At 43.6% G+C, this 23432-nt stretch overlaps 1 long non-coding RNA gene across 1 annotated transcript; it reads left to right on the top strand.

Moving 5' to 3' along the window:
• The first annotated feature begins 8545 nt into the window (after window positions 1-8545).
• Window positions 8546-22828, top strand: LOC115937960 (uncharacterized). Its single transcript, XR_004073170.2, has 4 exons — window positions 8546-8733; window positions 19389-19552; window positions 21345-21443; window positions 22569-22828. It is a non-coding gene; the product is annotated as an uncharacterized LOC115937960 (long non-coding RNA).
• Window positions 22829-23432: the final 604 nt, after the last annotated feature.

Raw genomic sequence — 23432 nt, 5'->3', positions numbered from 1 at the left:
TTTTTTTTTTAAAGATTTATTTATTTGACACAGAGAGAGAGACAGCTAGAGAGGAAACACAAGCAGGGGGAGTGGAAGAGGGAGAAGCAGGCTCCTGGCTGAGCAGGGAGCCCGATGCGGGGCTCGATCCCAGGACCCTGGGATCATGACCTGAGCCGAAGGCAGACGCTTAACGACTGAGCCACCCAGGCGCCCCAATAGGTTTTTTTTTTTTCAGTAATCATAGTAAAATTTATCTAAAACTTAGAAGTGCATAGCTTTTGTCTAAATAAAGTTTTCCAAGAGACTTGTGATTATCTCAGGCTAGAAGTTCCTGCAGGTACTCGGGAACAAAGTCCATCAGGCCTGAGACCACAGACAGACAAATCTGATATTTGCTCAAGTTCTGACATGATTTCCAGGAACAAGGAGATGTTCCACCAGAATACAGGGATGAAGTTTCAAGGGCTTCTTAGATGTGGAGAAAAACTAAGAATCTACCCAAGAGTCCGTAGAGGTGGATAATTTGTATTTTTGGAGAAGGAAAGAAAATATTCAAAATAAAGACCTTTCTAGAATGAGATCAAGGACAGAGCAATTTGTTATATAGGTTCTAAAGTTATCTGTCTATGAAAAGGTGGAGTCCAATCCACAGTCTCATGATAAATATAAGAAAGGGCTCTTTGAGTCACAGAAAAAGAGCATTGCACATCTGTACATCATTAGTGAAGGGATGAGATACTCCAACACTAATAGAAGGGATAAAAGAGATCTTAAGACCACTGTTCTTCAATGAAACATCATCTGATATTCTTCAAGGCCCAGTCTGATGTTTTTAAGGCTGTATACAAGCATTTCCAGGCACACTTTTACTACGAAGAGAAGAGAGAAACATGACAGTTTTACCATATATCACACCAGACTAAGGCCAAAAGTAGCACCTTACCAACTGTTCATCAAAGAGGTATCATCGGGGCTCACATCAAAGTAAGATGTTTTATAAAGTAGTTTGGTTATCTCCACAGGACCAAGAGAAGATCCATATAATGTGTCTAGGTAATTTCTTGGAATATTTTTTTCCAAAAAGAGCAGAAGAATGAGACTTCACAGTTTTTACATCAATGATATGGAATTTTGGAATACAGTAGGGTAAGTACCATAAAAAGTAATATTGATTATTTCTTCACTAATGAGACTACACCAAGGTAAGACTAAATAAATAATAAATAAAAAATATGCCCCTTTTATCTAGGGGCCTAGATAAAAGGAGCATATTTCTTAAAGGTCCCATAGGAATAAATGGAAGCCCTTACCAGCATCTATTTTGGGCACATAGGCTTTAGAAGGAAAGTTCAGAGTTGGATCCAGCTTCAATAAGAGATGCTGCGTTCATTCACAGGGAGTGTGCCAAAGAAAAAATGTGTATAACAGTTATCAAGAGAGCATTGAAATAGACAAAGGCAGCTGTGGATTCATATACTCCAGATGTTTCTTAGGAAATAGTGGAAGCATCCTGCATTCTCCACATCAGCCCCTGACCCACATTTTAAATTACAGATCTAAAGAATGTGTCACACTTGTGTTCCATCTTTGGTCAGGGATGAAATTCAAACAATGGATGACATGATGTGATTTCAAAGAGCCACTTTGCACATGATTCAGGATTTGAATGTCAGAGACACACATTAGAAGAGAAACTTTTACAGATGCCTTCGGAACTGCATTGGCCTTTATAGGGGTCTGTTAACAATTTTCAGAGCCCTTATTATTACATGTATTTAATTAAATTGAGACTTCCTGATGATACGTCCGTCATCTGTGAGGAATGGATCACTAAATTTTACAGGGAGTAAGCTAAGAAGGGTAAGTAGACCTTTCTGAAAATGGGTGGAACTAGGGACGAGAAGAAAGGCCAATATTTTCCCCATATACCTTGGTTGCCATTGCAGAACTATATAAAAATCCCATGTTTCATTAAAAGTTATCTCAATATGCACATCACATTGCTATAAAAGTACTCTATTACAGTTACCAAGACTGGTGAGCTATGGGATGTTCTAGTACACACAGCAACTGGGCAGTTTGAACATTATTCATTATGAACTGGAAAAGGTCCCAGAAGAAAGGTTTATCTTTCCTCAGATATTCTAGAAGTCCCAATTGTAACTTCAAATCCACTCTCCCAGCCACTTCATATAATTTTTAAAGCAAGTTTAGAAAAGAAATATTTCATGATTGGGTCCAAGAGAGGGGGAGGGGTGGCCCTCAGAGATGATGGGCTTCATGCTCCCTCCGAGTCTTTGTTAATTAATTAAGTAGAAAATAGATGTCATTTCCTGTAATTTCCAGGTTTTTTTGATATGTAAATTCAGATTTCTATCTAGTATCGTTTTTCTTCTGCCTGAAGAACTTCCTTTAAGGTTATCTTGTAGGAACAATCTGCCAGTACTGAATTCTTTTAACTTTTGTATGTCTGGAAAAGGAATTTCTTGCAAATTCTATAATTCCTAATTGATAGGTTTTCCTAATTTCGTTTGTGTTTTCCCCATTTTTGCTCTAGCACCTTCTAGCTTGCATTGTTTGTCATCCTTCTCTTTGTTCCTCTTTATATAATACCTTTTATCTCTCTTTTAAGATTTTCTCTTTATCATTTATTGTAAGCAATTAGATTATGATATGCCATGGTGCAGTTTTTAAAATGATTATTATGATTTGGGTTCTTTCAGCTCCTTGGATCTGTTTATTATTTTCATCAACTTTGGAAAAGTTTTGGCCATCATTTCTTCAAAGACATTTTCTGTTCTACTCCCTCTCCTTTCCTCCAAGGAAAGTTACACGCATATTGGGCTGCTTGAAATTATCCCAAAGCTCACTCACAGTCTGTTCATTTTTTTCTAGTTAAAAAAAAATCTGTTTCATTGTGGATAGTTTTTACTGCTATTTCTTCAAATTCACTAATATTTTCTTCTGCAATGTCTAGCTTGTTGTTAATTTCATCCAGTCCATTTCTCACCTCAGATGTGGTAGTTTTTATGTTCAATTTGGGTCTTTTTTTTTTATATATATCTTCTGTGTTATAATATGCTCCATCTTTCCTCTACCTGCTTAACTTATCACGCTTCTTGAACATATGGCATATATTTTTAGGAACGATTTTAATATGCCTCTCTACCATCTCTATTCTATCATCTGTACCATTGATAGATCCATTTCTACTGATTGATTTTTCTTATTATGGGCTCTAGTTTCATTCTTCTTTGCATGCCTGGTTATTATTGGTTGAATTCATGCAAGTCACTGTGAATTTTATTTGGGGGGGGCACTAGATATTTTTGCATTCCTATACATATTCTTGAACTTTATGCTAGGATACAGTTGAGTTATTTGGAAACAGTTTGGTCTTTCCAAGCTTGCTTAGAATCTTTGTTGGGGAGAAAGAGCAGCCTTTAGTTTGGGGATAAATTCTTCCCCCTACTGAGGCAATGCTCTTCTGAGTACTCTATACTCAGAGATATCTGATACCTTGTGATTGAATTATAAGTTTTTGTCCATTCTAGATGGTGGGAACACTCCCTGGCTCTATGGGAACACTAGCAATTGTTTCATGCTTTTGAATGATTCTTCCCCCAGCCCTTGGTCATTTTCTCACATGTCCACATTGGTCACAATGTGACCAAAAACTCAAGGGAGACCTGCTGATCTAGATCTCTCTCTCTTTTTCTCCTCTCTGGTAATCTGCCCTGTGAACTTTAGCTGCCTTGTACTCCAATTCCATCTTCTCAATTTAGGGAGACTACTGGGCTCTGCTGGCATTCCACCTCCTTACACTGTGGCCTGGAAACTCTTATTAGGTAGTAGGACGGAACAATCCAAGGTCTCGCTTTTTTTGTTTCTCCTCTCTCAGAGAATTTATTGTTCTGCATTGACTGATGTCCAATGTCTGAAAAGAGTTGGTTTATATATTTTGTTCGAGTGTTTAATTGCTTCAAGTGGGCGTCAAGTCTAGTCCCTGTTATTACCTCTTGACCCAAAGCAGAAGTTCCCTCCCCATTAATAGTGACATTCGATATTCATTGGCTACAAAGGACTTGATGTGTTCAGAAAATCCATTCTTGCTTTTATGTCATCTTTCAGTACACAATAAAAATACAGTTGACATGGAATGCATTCGGAGTGTTCCCTTTAAGTAGATAGGATCCTTGATTAGTGAAGGTTTATTATTAATTCTTTCTGTGTTGGAAACAATTGGATTCAAGAGTCTGAAAAGCAAGATGGCTGAAATGGTAGCCTCTGAAGTATCATGTAATATTTTAAAATGAATGATTTGAGATATCAACTTATAAGGAGTATGTTTTCAGCCATCCGGAAGAAACAGTGCTGCAAAGAAACGAGGTACTTTAAATTCCAAGCTATTTGGCGTTCACACCAAGATTGAGCAGGTTACCTGATACTCAGGCCTTGCCTATTTGAGATTTCAGTCCCAGCATTTGAGGACAGTCCTGTAAACTCAACCTAACCCTTCTGAACAGTGGTTCTGAAAGCTGAAATTTTACATGATTATGTGGATAGCCTATTCACTGTGGCAGTTTTTCTTATGGTTTTAGTTCCTTGAAAAAATGCCACTTGAAAATAAGAATTACCTTAAATATCTACATTCCTAACTTCAAATTGGTACCGAAAATGTAACATCTGTTATTCATAGAGAAATATGGGATAATCTGCAATTTTTACATTTTTCCATTCATTTGAATCTGAATTCCTTGTGATAAAACATCCCAATTAACTACCAGTCACTGCTCCATGAAACAATGATACTATACTCAGTCTGTCAATGATTTCGTCTTCAAAGGTATAGATATTTCATTAGCAGCTATTATTATATCAATACAGCAATACTTTTCCCCCTCCAGGTGCTCATACATTTAGAATACTCAGTTATCCTTTTGGAATGGGTGTTCTGATTAAATCTTCACCCATTATATATTAAAGCAGCGTATTAAATATTCAATAAGCCACAGTTATGAGACTTCTTGGCTTTTCCTACATGTTCTGAGCATCCGTTTGAGGCATGGATGTCTGGTTTTCTGATCTGTAATCAAATGGCCAAGGCCTCCTGACCATCTTTAGGCACCCTCAGTGTAATGAAACCAGCTGCTCCATTTCGGGAGGCCATTTTTCCTTCTTCAGCTGTGATATGGTGCTTCGTTTTGCCATCCACAGCCGATCAGAATTCCTGGTACCTTTTGGGTTTTGCTTCTTTTTCTTCAAAAACTCTCATGGAAGTTTCTTCAATAGCAGTGGTGAGAAAGACCCTGCCATGAAAAGAAGATGAGTTGCAATGAATGAAACAAATCATCTTTTGAAGAGCGTCCCACATGACCTCTTCTTCTCTGTCTCTTTTGTGCCAGTCTTCATCGTTTAGCTCCACGGGAGTCCAAGTTTTGCCTGAAGAGCTGAGATCTGTGGTTTTCCAGGAATAAAAGAAACAAGTTGTCAATATTGACAACTTGTCTACATTCCTGCTCAGATTGGCTTCCTAAGCCAACCCCAGACTTGGTTCCATGACAAGGTCCAGTGCATGACAGTTCTCTTTCCACCAAGGAAGGTTTGCATTGCAGGTAGCTCCTAAACAGGTTCACTCTCGAGCTCTTCCTCCCCAACTCTTCAAGTAGAATTAGATTGGTCAAGTCAGGGCCACGGTGTTGCATGGTTCCCAGGGGCATTGTTCAATTGCAGCATAGTTAAATAGCGCCCTGGTCTTATCTGATACTGCATCCTTGGGCCAGATTATCCTTAAATTTTCCCCAGGGCCAAACTGTTGATTATCTGTATGCATGCAATTTTGCAAATCATCATGGTTCTTCTGTATAATTAATTAACCTTGAGATCTTCTTCAAGGGGGATGATCTTCTGCATTTTCAGAGTGCTGGATTTTTCATTATTCCGAAATTCTTCACCGAAGACTTGTATAGAAATGCTTTTCATGAGCTGAAAGTCTTTATATCAGATGGCCTAGTTGCTTTTCCATATCCAGGAGGGTTTTGTCCTGTGATCCCACAGTTGTCTTCATCTCAGATGGTGACAAATCATTGCTGCAGGTGCTCAGGCTGAGAGGCTTTGATCCACACGTGGTTCTTCCCCTTCTCATAACCCATATCATGTCAAACAGCCCATCTGCTTATCTCCAACTTCCATTTAAACATCCACCTTAATTCTTTGGGGCCTGGTTTTTCTTGACTACATCTATGAGGAAACTTTATAAATCACATCCAAACCAGATGGCTTGAGAGCTGAGATGGGGCTAACATTTAAAGAAAAAGTAAATTCAATGGTGCTGAAACTATTTCAGTCCAGGAACAAACAGGAAAGATTGTAATTTATTTCAAGAACTCAATATAGCATTAATATAAACTCTTTCCCTGGAGCCTTGAACCCACAGCCCGAGGGGAGATAGCCCATGCTGGATCACCCCTTAGTTCCAGAGAGCCTTGCGTGGGAACCTTGCGCTCCTATTGGAGGCACCTCCTCATCAGAGAGGCTATTTGATAAAAAAAAAAAATCACTGTAAAAAGGGCCCCTGCGGGTGCCTGGGTGGCTCAGTCATTGAGCGTCTGCCTTCGGCTCAGGTCACGATCCTGGGGTCCTGGGATCGAGCCCCGCATCGGGCTCCCTGCTCGTTGGGAAGCCTGCTTCTCCCTCTCCCACTCCCCCAGCTTGTGTTCCCTCTCTCACTGTCAAATAAATAAAATTGTAAATAAATAAATAAATAGATAAAATAAATAAAAAAAAGGGCCCCTGCATGGCTCAGTCAGTTAAGTGTCTAACTTTTGGTTTTGGCTCAGGTCATGATCTGAGGGTCTTGAGATCAAGGCCCGTGTTGGGCTCCTCACTCAGCCCAGAGTCTGCTTAAGATTCTCTCCCTTTTCCTCTGCCTCTCACTGAGCCACATTGCCCCCAGCCCCTGCTCTTGCATTTTCTCTCAAAACAAAACAAAACAAAACAAAAATTACCGTGACAATATTTGTCTTTAAACAGACCCAGTTTATTTCTATTATTATAACTATTTCTGCTCCCTTATTTTGTGTGCTTTCTATGTGTCTTACCCTTTCTTTTCCTCTTTCCTCCTGTATTTTTTGAATTGAGTGGTTTTCCCCGTGTTTTGTTTTTTTTTATCTTTACTGATTTCTCTTAGTGATTAACTTAGAAATGTATTATGCGGGCGCCTGGGTGGCTCAGTCGTTAAGCGTCTGCCTTCGGCTCAGGTCATGAGCCCAGGGTCCTGGGATCGAGCCCCGCATCGGGCTCCCCGCTCAGCGGGAAGCCTGCTTCTCCCTCTCCCACTCCCCCTACTTGTGTTCCCCCTCTCACTGTGTCTCTCTCTGTCAAATAAATAAATAAAATCTTAAAAAAAAAAAAAAAGAATTGTATTATGCATAGTTAACATGTCAAAGTCAAAAATTAAACATATATGTATCATCCTCCCAAACATTACAAGGCTATTTTAGCTTCAATCCATTTGAATCTGCATTGCCTGTGATAAAATATTTCAATTAACTATCAGTCACTGCTTGTGAAACAATGATGCTATAGTCAGGATGTCAACAATTTCGTCTTCAAATATCCTTGCCAGACGATCGTTATTGTTTTGGTATATTTATCCTTGTTTTGTTTTGTTTTGAAGTAGGCTCCACACCCAGCATGGAGCCCAACACCGGGCTTGAACTCACGACCCCGAGATCAAGACCTGAGCTGAGATCAAGAGTCGGATGCTTAATGGACTGAGCCACGCAGCCACAAGCCCTCCTTGTTTGTTTTTTTTAACCCATAAGACATTATTACGTTGTCTTATATAGTTAGAATTTGTTGAGATTCATGTAATTGCCAATTTCTATGCTTATCATTTCTACTTGCATCTCAGACATCCCATCTTAGATAACCTTACGTAGAGCAATTTTTGCCCAAGCCACCAGGAGACATGTACTAGAATGTATATAGCAGCACCCTCTCTCAGATCCCACACTGAAGGCAACCTAAATGTCCATACAACAGCATAATGGATAAAGAATTTGTTTTATTCCTTCAGTGGAAATCTATAAAACAGGGAAAAATGAATGAACTCCAGCAGTGCAGAAAAAAGGTAAAATAATGTTGAGCAGAAGAAGTCAAGTCACAAAATGAGATTTAAAAAAAAAAAAGCACAACTGAATACTGTTATTGAAGGACACAATCATATGTGGTAAAACTCTAAAGAAGAACAAGAAAATAATAAATACAAAATTCAGGATGATTGTTACCTCTGAGGTGGAAGGAGAGGGGCTGGCATGTGAGAAGGACATACAGGGCACCTATAATGATAACATTCTTTCTCTTAAATTCGTCAGTGAGTACAAGGGTGTGTGCTCTATGCTCGTGGGCTGTGGCGGAGACGTCCCATCTGTTCCCTCCCAGAGCCAATCCCCTTGAAATTAGGCAAGGCCATGTGACAGGTTCAAGCCAATGAGCTGCAGGCCACCCGTGTGTGTGTGTGTGTGTGTGTGTGTGTGTGTGTGTGTGTGTGTGTGTGGGAGCGCATGTGTGATTTCTGGATCAAAGCATGAAAAAGTCAGTGGGTGACCTTCAGCTTACTCTTTCCCTTCGTGACCTCAGGCTGTTATGGAGGAGCCACGAGATCAAAGCAGCCTGGATTGCTGAGTTTCATTCTCCTACAAGACTTACCCTGGAGAGGTGTCTGGATGGGCCGTGGATTTCGTAGAGGTAAGAAATCTACGTTTGTTGTGTTAAGCCCCATAATACTTGAGAGTAGTTGGTCACTGCATTTAGCCTAGCCTCTGGGGACTAATATGCACAGTTTTGCAAAGCTTCGTTTGTGCTTACTCAATATTTAACAAAGTCAATTTTGCAGGCCCACATTAAACATTTCAAACAATGCAGACAAATAAAGAAAAAGTGCCCCTCAGGACGGGTGTAAGTCAGTCCTATTTCCAAATTCTTCAGGTTCGAATGGTAATGAAAACTGATACGCTGATAGGCCTCCTGTTAGTTCCGAGAACAGGGGGTGGGGCAGAGGTAAGTGGGCTCGCATTAGCATCAGCTGGAGGGGGCTGGCCCGGCCAGGGCCTTGCTACCTCTGGACCGCTTCGCATCCTTGTGGATCTTGGCCACAGGCGTAGGTCTGGGCTCCCCCGTGAAGTCGAACATTCCTTAAGTCGGGGGGTCCTGGTGCCTCCTGCCTCGGCCTGCCATCCACCTCCTGGCTCCAGGCCTGTGACTGATCCAGGAGAAGTACTTGTTGCTCTGAGCTCAGGAAGCCTACCTTCCACTTCGGCTGAGCTTCCTGACAGCCCACATGTGCTCCCTGCCTTCTCCCACCTTGCCGGTGCACCTTTGGCCAGGGGGGCCTGCCAAACAAGACCCAGGGGGCACAGTTTTCTAAGAAAAGCTGACTTCTCCAGCAGGGGGGATTTGCCAGCCGGTGGATGTCATGCGAGACAGATTGCGGACGCCTCGCCTCCGTGGCTATCAGAATCAGAAATGCTTGCCTGCCAATCAGCATTACGGCGAAGAGCTGTGACATGACAGTTGTCGGACTTGTGTTAATACGTCCTAATCTTTGCAAACTAATTTTTTCCCCCACTTGGCCGGCCCCGCATTGTTTGGGCCTGCCAGGGCTCGAACCATCCATCAATCTTAGTTAGTGGCCCGCTTCTACCCTACAGCGGAGAGTCTCCCTGATCCCAGCGAGACACCCGCAGCCCTTCGACAAAGCGTCCTCAGCAGTCAGCTCTGTAAGAATGCGGTCATCTGGCTCAGAACAAAGATGTCTGTCCTGGTCTAGGTGGGCCGACAAACAGCCATTGTCTGCTAATGTTTTTCAGGATGGCTTTTCTGGGGGGAGAAAAGTCCCCGTGGCATAAGGGCAGTATTGTGAGCCCAGTTGTCATTTAGGAGCCAGTGAAACATGTTAAATTTGTTGGCGTCAAACTCGGTGATCCTTCTTTGGACTTAGTTTCCCCATCTGGACGTAGAGGTCTGGGCTACATGATCTCGGAGGCATCTCTTGTCTCTCAAATTTGATGACTTCAGTCATTCTCCAGCGCAACCTCTTCTCTTGGTGTCTGGTCACAGTGACTCTTTTGGTTCCCTTTAGGTTACTATCTTAACATTTTGAGGGGCAGGGGATGTTCCAAATCCCTTGAGACTCTGATGGAAGTTACAAACTTCCTCGAAAAGGCACGAGCAGCATTTGTACTTACGATTTCCTGAGCTGTGTAACCCTTAAAGCCCATTCATGGCTCCTAGGTTGACAAAATTTTTTGTGTCCTGATTTTATTTCTTACTCTGCTATTTATTTTACTTTCAAACTTGGCAATGATTTTTAAATACCTTTTTTTTTTGCCTTTTTCCCAAGTTTTTGTTTTGAAAAATATCAAAACTACAAAGAAGTGGAAAGAGAGCTACAATGGCTCTCCATACCTCCTGCAGCTTGAGTCACCAACTGTGACGTTTTGCGATCTTCTCCTTCCCATCCTTCCCTCCCCCACCCCTTCTTCCTCCCCTCCTTCTCTTCTTCTTTGTCTTCCTCTCTTCTTCTTCCTCCTTCTTCTCCTTCCCTCTTCCCTCCCTCCCTCTGTTCCATCCTTTTCTTCTGAATCATTTAAAAATAAGTAGCAGAGATCATTGAAATACTTTCTAAATGCAGGTGGGCTATAAATTTGAGATGGGGATGTAGAGAACTGTAGATGTCTTTGTCTGGGCAATCTTCCTGGAAAGGAATGCATGCACTTTGGGACTAGTGTACCCTCAGACCCAGCCTCACCTGGCCCCTCGATCATGGAACAGAGGCGTCCAAGTGCGTGACTGAAGAACATTCATCAAATGCTTCCTAAGCACCTCCTTTGCCGCAGGTCTTGGACTGGAGGCTGGCTCTTTGGAAATTTTTTTTTTTTTTTAAAGATTTTATTTATTTATTTGACAGAGAGCGAGACAGCGAGAGAGGGAACACAAGCAGGGGGAGTGAGACAGCGAGAGAGGGAACACAAGCATGGGGAGTGGGAGAGGGAGAAGCAGGCTCCCGGCTGAGCAGGGAGCCCGATGCGGGGCTCGATCCCAGCACCCTGGGATCGTGAGCTGAGCTGAAAGCTGATGCTTAACGACTGAGCCACCCAGGCACCCCTCTTTGGAGATTAATAAAACCCAGCCTCTTCCCTTTCCTCTTCACTGTAATGTTGGGGGTTATGACAAGGACACACACGACTGCAATAGAAGCAGACCTGACCAGTGCCAACTTAGAGGCTGAGATAAGGTGCTGTGGGGAGGGAGAAGAGAAAACACCTCCACTGGGGTAAGGGACTGGGGAGAGGCTGGTAAAAGTATCACGAGAGGGGTGCCGTTTACCCTGGTTCTAGAAGGACAGGCACTTGGTGTGGGGCAGTATGGCAAAGGCACGAGGATGGCTTGGGACAGGGAGCTGTGAGCAGCGAGGCGTCCACTTCTCCTTTGGACTTGCTGGTATGCCTTTTCTGTCCTACTGGCCTGTCCCCACATAAGTCCATGCCCCCCTGCCCCAAAGCCCTTTGGGGGCATCCCTGAGAGGAACAGGTGTTCCTTGCCGGAGCTCTTCCGTCTTTAATGATGTGAGAGAGGACCCGGTGCTTTGTCCTCCTGTGGAGCTTGCCGAAGGAGCAGGTGATGTGTGTGGTTGCTACGCAGCCTGGCCCGCCTCCCTGGGTTTGACCCAGCTGCCTTGGCCCGAACTGCCAGCCTTGATTGCTCACCAGTTTTTAAACCCACTGGCAGGCGCGGAACACTTGCGATTTTCTGATGAGCCACAAGAGGGGGAAGTATGAACACAAATGAAAAAAAGGAGCGCGCCAACAGGGGGGGAAAAAAAAAGCCAACGACCCAGCTGGGAAATGAACAGCTTTTCTGAGGCCCTCCTTCCTGATGCCGGGCTAGCAGTTTCAATCTGTTCTGTTTCTCTCTCTCTGTCTCCCTGTCCCTGTTCTTTCTCTGCCCCTCTCTCACCTCGTCTCTCAATTCCTCTCTAGAATTTCTTTCGGAAATATGCAAATTCACCTTGCTGCCTCTAGGCTCAAAAATCAATGGCGTTATTCCCAGATGGGGAAAGTCTGAGGCCTGCGGGGGTTTCCTTTAATCTTAATATCAGTCAATGTGGAGTTTTAGCGGCGCTACGCTCCTCTCTCGTCCCAACAACAAGACAGAAGAAGCTAAGGGAATGCCAGTGCCGTTTCGGTCGTAATAACAACAGTTAATATTGGCATCACCCTCAGGGTGCCAGGGAATGTTCTATAGACTACCCAGGATGAGCCCCATTAACCCTCCTAGCTACCCTTGGGGGTCAGTACTGTTATTCCCACTTTTTGCTCTGAGGCACAGAGATGGCCAAGAGTTTGGTCAACGTCCCACAGTCAGTGTCAGAGCTGGGATTCGAACTGGGCAGTCTGGTTCCAGGCTCTGCTTTTAACCTCTCCACTGTAGCTGGATCTTAAGATTAATGAGGGCACAGTGTTCCAAGCAAGGGCCGTGATGGCCCTAATACAGCCTGTCACAGCTGAGACAGATCTGGAGGCGTATTTTAATTATTTTTATTTTTTATAGATTTATTTATTTATTTGAGAGAGGGGGAGAGCGGGAGGGGCGCGAGGGAGAGGGGGAGAGAGAATCCACAAGCAGGCTCCCCGCTGAGTGTGGAGCCCGTCCCGGGGCTCGATCCCGGGACTCCGAGATCATGACCTGAGCCGAAATCAAGAGTCCGATGCTCAGCTGACTGAGGCACCCAGGTGCCCCTGGAGGCACATTTTAAGGGCGGTGGTAGATACTGGCAGCTGTGGCCGATGGAAGTAACCAGTGATGGAAGTAAGTTCATATGAATGAGATTGGTTGAAGCAAGGGAGGGAGGTTTATCTGGCAAAAATGAAACAAAACAAGACAACCTGAGCGTGGAGGCCAGGAAAATTGTTCTCAAATATTTGCAGGGAGGGATTCTGAGAGCTCTCTCTGCTTCCAGAAGCTCAGTGACCTTCATCCTGAGGCTCAGGGCACTTTCCTGGGCGGGGGGACCATCTCCGGCTTATTTGGCCCAGGGTTTCAGATTCTGATCTGTCCCCAGTCGGGCGGGGAACCCATGATCTAGGAAGGAGATTGACCCGAGGTCATTTGCACTTCCTTTGCATCCCACTCAGCTGTCCAATAAGGGCTTACTTTCCTAGGGTGTGGGATGACATCTGTGTATATCAGTGAGGAAAAGCAATTCGAGATTTACTCATGCGTCAATGCAGACATACCAGGACTGTCTTTTTCTTTAAAAATAATACTGTTTTATTATTATGAACATAACGCATGTTGATTATTGAAAAATTTAAACATTACAGAAAAGTATGGAGAAGGATATCTCACACTGTCCTACCATCCTGAGAAAGTCAGTGCTGACACTTTATCATATTTCCTTCTGGTCCTTTTTTTTTTTCTCCGCTGCATGTATTCTTGTCCATGCTCTTCTTAATGGTCCTGAAAGGGGTCCTTCCTGGAAGAGCTATAAAGAAATGTCACAGTCCATTATGGAGCATGAGCCAGAGCTTCCTCCAGCCTCAGAGGAATGGTCTCTGGTGGAAATATTTCAAAATCATTCTGAAAGAGAGCAGTGATATGATTTCTTCTAGAGTCTCCTGTAGAGGGTGTGGATTTTTTAGGCACAGAACAGAGTGGAATATTCAGATTTTATGATACCAGAGGGAGGCAAGAGGAAGAAAACATATTGCCTGGAGGCTATTGTGGGCCAGGCACTAGGCTGGGCACCTCACTCACCTATTCATTTAGTCAAGAAATACCTGACTGCCTACAGTGATGAGTCTTGGGGCTGTAATGGAGAATGCATTGGGCATGCATGGATCCTGCCCCAAGGGAGAAAACAGTCTTAGGAGGGATGCTGGCTGGGGAGGGCATAGCTGTATGATATAAGAGGGGCCTGGTCTAGCCTGACACAAAGGTGAGGGTGGTTGGGAAAAGCTTGCCCTACAGAAGGGAGACCGGATCTGAGTTCTAAAGACTTCCTTTAATCCTCCCACTCTGCCCTACACCAAGGATACCACATCAGCAGTGGGGGCCAACTTCTCATGGGCTCTTTAGCTTCTGAGATCCCAATATAGTCTTTGGTGTTGCCCCAGAATAATGAAAGGAACATAAAAAATATTCAAGATGAAAGAAGTTACATACTGAGATTGAAGCATAAACAAAGAGCTGTGGAGATCCAGAAGAAGAAGCTGCTATGTCTTGACAGGTAGAGAAAACTTTATGGAAGAGGTGATGTTTGATATGGGTTTTAAGGGATGAATAGGAGTCTGCCAGTCAAAAAGTGTGGAGAAAGATAGTTCAGTAGTAGTGAGAAAAACATATAACAAGTCATCCAGGTAGGAGGCAGCACAACATGCTGGGGGAATAAGCAGTGGTAGTGGGGAGGGGTGGGGATGGTGAGGCGGGGTAACAGGATACCCACCTGGAAAGGTAGTCTGGCTCCAGGGCCAAGATGTTTGGATGTCAGGCTAAGAAGCTTGAACTTATGTCTGCGAGGAAGGGGGGGCGGGATTAGCAGAGTTTTTCTATTTAAACTTTAATTTCTTTATTACATGAGCAAATATATTTATTTTTGAAGAATTAGATAATAACTGATAAATTTAAAAAATATCTGTAATACCACCAAAGAGCCATTGGTAGCAATTTGATCTGTATGTTTCCTGAATTCTCTCTGTCAGTCGGTCCATCTATCTCTCAATCTTTCTATCTTTCATCCATCTGTATTTTAAATAAGACCATACTATATATACCATTACTTATTCAACTTTAAAAAAAATTTAATACAGGACAGGCATTTTTTCATTGTCAACAAACATATTCCTTGGTCTCATCCTTCTTATGGCTATACAGTATTTTATGGCGTGGATGCATATCCAGATTTTAGTTAACCAGTCTTCTGGTTCCTGGGGATTTGTTTGATTTTCAATTTTCTCTACCATAAAGAATTCTGTAACAAAAATCTTGTGTAATTTTCTGATTCTTTCCTTTGGATAAACCCATAAGAGTGTAATTTCCAGTTTCTTAGAATGTTGGATGTTTAAATGTCCAGGAAAGGCTTTAAATAGAGGAATGGCTATAAGATTTTTATGTAGAAAGATCATTCTGGCAGCTGGACGTTGGTTAGAAGTCAGGGCAAAAGCTGCTGCAAGAATCTAAGTGAGGGATGATGGGGACTTGAAGCAGAGAAATAAGAGAGAAATTTAGGAGACTAAAAATCAATAGAAATAGGGGATTAAGAGGTACAAATGTCCAGTTATAACATTTTTAAGAAATCAATAGAAATATTTGTAATTTGATATGGGTGACAGATTCAGAGAGTGTAAATGTGAATATTTAAGAGGAAATTTCTTAAGGCAGTGGCTTTAAGGCTCCTTTAAAAAAATGGAGAAAGGAAAAATTAGTATCTATTAATGTTATGGGCTTAATTATGTCCCCTCCCCTCACCAGATTCCTTTTTTGAAGTCCTATCTTCTAGTACTTTAGAACGTGACCATATTTGGAGTGGGGTCTTTAGAGAGGTAATCATATTCAAATGAAGTCACCAGGGTGGACCCTAATCCAATATGACTGGTGTCCTTATAAGAAGAGGAGATTTGGACACAGCTAGATACAGAGAGAAGACTAGGAGAAGACATAGGGATAGCCACATACAAGCCAAGGAGAGTCCTCAGAAATAATTGACCCTGCCGACTCTTTCAGCCTTCACAAACTAGTATCACTTAAAAAACAAAGAGAAGAGAGAGAAGAGTAGGTCATAATTTTAAAAAGGTATTTGAGGGCGCCTGGGTGGCTCAGTTGGTTAAGCAACTGCCTTCGACTCAGGTCATGATCCTGGAGTCCCGGGATCGAGTCCCGCATCGGGCTCCCTGCTCAGCGAGGAGCCTGCTTCTCCCTCTGACCCTCCCCCCTCTCATGTACTCTCTCTCATTCTCGCTCTCTCAAATAAACAAATAAATCTTTAAAAAAAAAAAAAGGTATTTGAATCCTCCTTCTCCACTTTTTTCTTAGCCACTAATGGGTTTGTAATAGTTCTGCAGAAAAGGAGCTCAGTGGTATAATCAAATTCTGTTTACTGAAGATATAAAAATAGTACAACTAATCAAATCAAAATGGTGTTATCAAAGGAATTCCCATCAAATTTTCTAACCATTTACTAGATAACTCTCTCATTTGATTAATTTTTTTTCTTTTTTTTATGAACAGTTGATCTTTGTAAATTTTCTGCATGTTCCCAAGGTTAAGTGTTTTAGTGTATAATTATCCTACATTGTGTTTGTGAACCTCCAACAAGCTGCCCTCCATTCTTTGTAGACAATTTCAGCCTTGGGTTTGTTTAGCTATAATTATTAACATATTTAAATGAAACTGCAGAATTCTGATGATTTATTTCGAGTTGATATGTTGAGATGTTTCAAGAGGAAATTAATGTAGCCAATAAAAGAATTTCTATAATCCTCAGGCACTTTAATATGAAGAATGTTATAGAATTTTGTTCATGAGATTATCAGAAACTTATTTATATCTGCCCCAAGTATTTCTGCTAAAACATTCTCTAAAGTGTTAGCAGTCAAGAAAACCTGCTACCTTCAGATGAAATTGACACATGACATTTTCCTTGTGTAATGGCTGCTACTTCCGGGGAGTCATGAGCTGGTTGGTTACTTTGGGTTCTAAAAGAGGGTCCATAGGCTGTGGCCATTTCAGAAGAATCTGGTTCAATCATCTCTCAAGGAAGAATAGACTTTATTGGAAGCTGAAGGACAAGCTATTTAAGTTTCTTGGGAAAACACTGTGTTCTAAATTGAGCTCAGTTGGAATCTGGAGACTGGAAAGCTTTTTGAACTTCTCTGTGCCTTCTCTGTGCTGTAGAAAGTCGATGGTGGCCTGAGGCTATGATATATCTGTGACTTACGCTCAGGACATCAGCGTCTTACCTGATGGGTAATTCCATGCCACTAACATTTTCCAAGCACTCTGTGCCAGGTCATCTCGTGGGCACCGGCAATACCAGAAGAGAGGAGTCACTCTTCACTCAAAGAGCTCACAATATTACCAATACCTTTATCATTATCCACACAAAATGTGAGAGCTGGATGATACTCTGTAGAAATCATGTTTCCTGATCACATACACATAAGATATTTAAGAAATGCCGTATTTTCTATTCCTTTCTAAGAATCATACCACGTAAGAAACAACATGAAAGACTCTACCGTAAAGACACCTACGTGACAATTTCTAGGTAAAATATCTAGAAACGTCCCGAGGAATACAATTGGGAAAATGCCGAGTTTGTGGTGCCTTTCAGTTCTGGGATTTCTGCTGCCCTGGGTCCTCCTGGTAGCTTTGTTGAAGTTTCATCTCACCTAATCTTTTGCCCAGTGTGCTCGGGTACTCAATTATGCAGCAAGTGTTTATATAGGCCAATCCTTTTTACAAAGATCCCAAGGGCTTCTTTGAATTCTTTTCCTGTTACAGGAGGTTTTATTGTTTCAAATATTGCTTACAGTCAGTGCGTCACTGGCTGGGAATCTTTGGTTAAACTGAGATTTCACAGTAATAGGAACTGATTGAATCTCTGGAGTTCGTTGTGCACATCATTGGTTGGGTTTTCACTCAGGTTTATAAGGATGATTACAGTCCTACTGGTTTTAACCTCTCATTAGACGATGGACTCCCTGAAGGCAGGGACTGAAGCTACTTTTTTTATCTGTATTCATTCACCTGCGTGTCACTAAATCCTTCCTTCCTTCTATAACACAGAGAATTTTCTATAACTGGTGTAAAAGGGTTCTTTCTTTCAAGGCTGTGAATTAGTGGCTCCTGATTGTATGAATGTGTTCATCAAGGTCATAGCATCTTCTCTCCTACCAGTTTTATCTTCAAGATATCCTCCTTTTCTTGACTAAAGGCTAGACAGAAGAAAGTTCTAGAACACCTCAGACTTGGCCATCTTTCTATTTTCTTAGCCTCCGTATGACTTGGGAATTGCTATAATAACATCGTCCCAATGTTATTTCCTGTTGTGTTTCTTGGGTCTCCAGCCCCCTTCCTGCCTCACCACCACCCACTCCTTCAAATCTCACATGAATAACTTGGTAGCAGCCTCTGAGCACTACACGAAGGTTAGCTAAAGACAGTGAAGAAGGAAAAATGAGAGTTTGAAACACTTGGAACTAATAATAGTGAAAACTGTGTGGACATCAAGATGGTTCTTCTCCCTCATCATCGCATGTTTTGGAAGCTATTTCAATCTGAAATGGCTCTGTCTTGGGGAGCACGGACAAGAGTCAGACAAGGCTGAGGATTTTCCTGTAAATGTCCCAGCAGCTTCCACTCAGTGAGTTGGATCTGCTTCATCCCAAATGAGGCAGCGTTGCTCAGCTTCCTAAGCTTGTGCTTGAGTCTCTCTGCGGCTCAGGGCATGGTCCCTTCCCCATTCATCCATTATTCATAATTTGTTCACTGTGACCTGTGGGAGAAAAGTAAATGAAGAAAAAGTGGCTCCTTCCCTCGAGGGGCTCACAGCCCAACGGTGGAAGCGGATAGCACAGCCGAACATGGTGGTGCTAAGTGTGTAAAAGGGAAAGGATGGGCTGTGAGGATGGGGCCTAATGTGGCCTGGGGATGGGGGGCTGTGAGAGTCAGTGTCTTCATGAGCTGTTCAAGGAGGGCTCAACACAGTTGTTCTGTCAAGAGGCAGATACTATATCATCTGGGCTTTGGGGGCCATATGGTTGCCGTCACAACTCTCAGCCCTGTCGTGGTAGCAGGAAGCAATGTCGGACAATATATAGACAAATGGGTGTGGCTGAGGCTGTGCTCCAGTAAAACTTGATTTATGAAAACAGGTAGATGGAGTCGGCCTGCAGGCCATAGTTTGCTGACTTTTATAACAACAAATAGCTACGTAATGCGTCCTGGGTGCCAAACACAGTGCACGCACACACGCACGTACGCACACACATACATACTCAACCCTCGGCACAGCCCTGTGATGCAGGTGTTATCATCTCCATTGGATAGTTGCGGGGTCTGAGGTATTAGCAGGTTAAACTTATCGGCGGGGGAGACGAACCATGAGAGATGATGGACTCTGAGAAACAAACTGAGGGTTCTAGAGGGGATGGGTTAGCCTGGTGATGGGTATTAAAGAGGGCACGTTCTGCATGGAGCACTGGGTGTTATGCACAAACAATGAATCATGGAACACTGTATCTAAAACTAATGATGTAATGTATGGGGATTAACATAACAATAAAAAATAAAAAAAAAAACCCCACAGTGAAACAGCTGATGGGCTGCTATGTCAACTCTAGGTTGGCCGGAGGGTCCACGCCATAAGGCTACTCTACGCCAGTCAAGAAGAGGAGGGAGTGGGTCTTGAGGCCGAAGGAACAGCAAGGCCAGAGGCCCAAAGGCAAGAGACGGTAGGAAGAGTGCATGAAGGAAAAGTGGGAAGCACAGAGTGGCAAGGAACGAAGTAAGAAAGGGGCAGATTGGCCGGGGCGGGGGGGGGCTTTGAGGGCCATGATGGAAAGCAAGGGCTGTGAAACATATCAGGCCACACCAGCCCTGGGGCAGGGCGGGGGGGCACTAACAAGTGATTTTGAGATTTGACCCTTCTTGTTTGCATTCCTGAGAGCGATGCTTTAGCTGGAAGGGGGCAGGAATGAGTGCCAGGTGCCTGCCGAGGCAGGGAAAGGGGGCGGGAAAGAGAGTCTTCAGGCAGATTCTGGTTTTCCTGAGGGCCAACACTGGTTGGGGGATGGCCTGATCCCAGAAGCTCTTGAAAGGTTGGGGGGCCATCTCAGCGGGTCCCACCCGGCTCCCTCCTGTTGCCAGCCTGTTTGGCTTGGCAGAGGTGAAGAACACAGTTTGCCCATAAGGCCAAAATTCCTCTGCCAGACATGCAGTTTAATAGCCATCAGAGCCCCGTAGCTGGGAGAGTTTATAAATTCCCATACTTCTTACATGCAAGGCACAAGACTGTTTATTGAGATTTTTTTTTTTTTTAATTAAAGCTCCAGCTCCAGCCCCACCCACACTGTTACCTTACTGAGTGAGTTATTTCTCTCTCCATCTTTTTAATGGGCTCCAGTCACCCTGGTCTCTTGCCTGAGGCGCGGGGAGAACTCTGCTGGAAATAAAAGTGTCCAGCTTGGAAGGAGCAGCCAGCTGCAGGCCGGGCCGGGCCAGTAATTGGCTGAGATGATACTGGAGGCTCGGCTAACAGGCCCAAATTGGTCCCTAATCACGTCCAACCTGGGAGCAGCTCACTTCCCAGGGCTGCCAATTTTCCTCTCGGAGAGACGAAGCTACTGGGCAGAGGTTTCCAGGCGGCCTGTACAAATGGCTCTACACTGGGGAAGGGCAGGAACACAAACCCTCTTCAGAATCCGTTAGAACATGTCACCGGCTTTGTCCTGGGAGAGCTTTGGCTTCACTCGTCCGGTGGTTTCCTGGTGCCCAGGCCTCAGCCTAGCGTCAGGGGACCCTGGAGGGGCTGGAAGCCTATGAGGCCAGCATTTCTGGCAATGCTAACAATCACCTCATCTCCCCCTGCATCCGCTGTGTGTCAGGGGGCTCTTCGCACACGGACTGGGGATGACTGCGTGTATTGGCCTAGCAAGTGTTATAATCCCTCATTTCCAGATGAAAGAAAATCCCAACTGTACGAATGAGAGGGAGCCCTCCATTTGGGGGATGAAGACACAAAAACTCAGAGAAGTCAAGCAACCTGTCCAGGGTCCCACAGCAGCTGGTCCTCTGGGAGCTGAGACTGGATGGACTCCAAGGCCCCTGGCTCTTGATCTGGGCTCTTGGTCTCTGGTGCTTTTTTTGCTAGAACAAGCAGACTTCTGGATTTCTGGATTTCTGGGCTGATGTACTCTGGTCAAGTGGGCCCTGGGCCTGGCTAAGCCAGGGGTCGGGAGTGGCAGTAGAGAGTTGGGTTGCTGGGACAGGCAGTGGGCTGTGGGGAGGGGACATCATTAGAGGTGAGGGCCTGTGGGTGTGTGCAGGAGTAGAGAGGTGGGCATTGTTGCAGGCAGCTAATCGCACACTGCCCCAGTTACCCAGGTGATGGTGGAATGAGGAGGATCTGGATAATACCAAGGCTGGGCCGGGTTTGAATTCCAATCCTTCACTGTATCCGGGGCTTGGAGGAAGGAGTCCTCCTTCTCCTGCTGGTTAGCTTCCTCTGTATCTGGTTCTCACCTCAGCACCAGGATGCTCCTTCCCTCCAGTTATCACCTCCATTTCCTTTCCTCCAGGAGTGAATCTGCTTATAGATTTCCCCTCCGCAGCTTGCCTTGGTGTCTGCCTCGGATTCTGGGACTTGGAGGACAAGGCCCAAGCAAGATAAATTCCATGTACGTTTGTTGATTTCCTGGTAAATGGGAAAGCTGTCCTGAGTCTTCACATTCATTAACTCATCTAATATGAGAGGTGGGCTGGCACTGGCTCAGGCTGGCTTGCAAGAGCCAAGTGCGCACATTCGGCATCTAGTGACGCCATATTGGCAACTTGAAGTGGCTGGGGTGAGAGTTTTGACCACGGGAGCCAGCAAACCCTATAAACCAGGGCTTTTTTCATTCAGAAGGCTGGTAAACATTTATTGGCACACCACTGTAGTCCTTTCTACAACTCAGTGAGACAAGTATTGCTCTTTTAAATTGCTTAGTTTTTCAAAACTGAGACTCTGCTGGCATAATTAATTTGTTCAAGGGCATTCAACTAGCAAGTGGTAGATTCGACATTTGAACCAGCACCAATCTGATCCCAAAGCCTTTGCTCTTTTCATGCTATTCCATTTATGATCCTGGTAATGCTTCAATTACATGTATCAGAGGTTGGAATTCCATTGGGTCAAGTCACAAGCACAAGACACATCTAAATGTTCCAGATACTTTCATACTCATATTACTTGAGCTTCACAACCCTCCTGTGAAGTAGGGAAGTATCATTAGTTCCACCTGAAGTTGAAGAAATTGATACTCAGAGAGGTTAACTAAATGTCCCATGGTTACACCTGTAATAGTGAACTTGAGGCTGGAATCCTTGTTAACGAATTCTTGGTTTAGAGTTCTTTCCATCATACACATGGCCTCTAACCTTGACAAAACAGATCCTAGCTAATTCAATGCTTCATTGAAATAGAAGTCTTATTTTCCTTCTGCTTTCTTTTTTTGAATACGGAGTACAACACAATGAAGGAGGCTCTTATGGATTTATTAGTAAGAAAGAAAAGATCCACACTAAGATCAGCCCACATCTAAGTCAGCCAAGTCCCTTTCTGGGTCCTAATCTGTAAGATGAGAGTGGAACAAAAGGAAGCAGTGACAGGAAGATAAGGGCCAGTCAAGAGAACTTGGACTTTCAGGGATGCTGGGATCCCTACTACTCATGGTCCTGGGTGGTGAGAAGTATGTTCGAAGATTGTTTGTGCAAATAGTTCCTTCCTATGAAGACTCTAATTCCCTGTGTTGTTTGTACAGGCCAATACAGGAAGGATACCCAGATGAGCTTTGGGGATGGAATCAAAATACACAACTGCAGCTCGGCTACAGATTGCCCCTGGGATCTTTGGCACCACCCTGGCTTCTCCGAACTCCAGTTTCTGCCTTTACGAGCAAAGGTGAAGAAAATGGGACGAGTGCATTTGTTTTGACAATTCAAGGAAATGGGATTACCAGGATGCAAAAGGGCATAGTGGGCATTCAATAAATGCATTCAACACATGTTTCTCAAACGAAAAGCCATTCCCCGGCTGGCTCTTGAAGTGTTAACTCTTGACTGCTCTTTGTCAAAAATCCACTTGACGTGGCATAAAAGGGGTTAAGTTTGATTCAGCAATCCAACCGATTGTCCTCTTTTTTGCAAGCCTGTTTAGGGAATGAGGCCATTCTGCTGCCACCTCCTTGGTGGCATGATGCCCAGCTGCTTTTTGTAGGCAATGGTGTGAAAAAGATTTTAATAGTCAGTCGTGCCCTAGAGTGGGCAGAGCTTATAATTTTCCATGACTTACTATGCTCAGCCCCAATTACTCTTGATTGAATATATATATTTTTAAATCACCTCATTAATAGTTGGTGCTTATGATTTCGCCTTCTATTTCTAATAGAAATCTACCATTTTTCATGGGATGGTTTCCTAGCCAAGTAGGGAAAAGACAGCCAGGATAAAAATTGGTCCACTGAAGATAGTTTATGGAGAATATGGGCAGAAAAATGTTTTCAAAACTAGTGTCAGGGACACCCCTGGGCCATTCTCTTCCTTTTTAATGAGTCACTATCAATGCCTGTCTGTCTTAACCATTCTGTGAATCTTTCAGCCCATGAACTACTTTATTGGTGCAAACT

The sequence above is a fragment of the Leptonychotes weddellii genome, chromosome 11 (genome assembly GCF_054177405.1).
Source record: "Leptonychotes weddellii isolate Sample4059 chromosome 11, ASM5417740v2, whole genome shotgun sequence".
In the NCBI taxonomy this organism is placed as follows: domain Eukaryota; kingdom Metazoa; phylum Chordata; class Mammalia; order Carnivora; family Phocidae; genus Leptonychotes; species Leptonychotes weddellii.
This window is presented reverse-complemented; position numbering and strand designations above follow the sequence as displayed.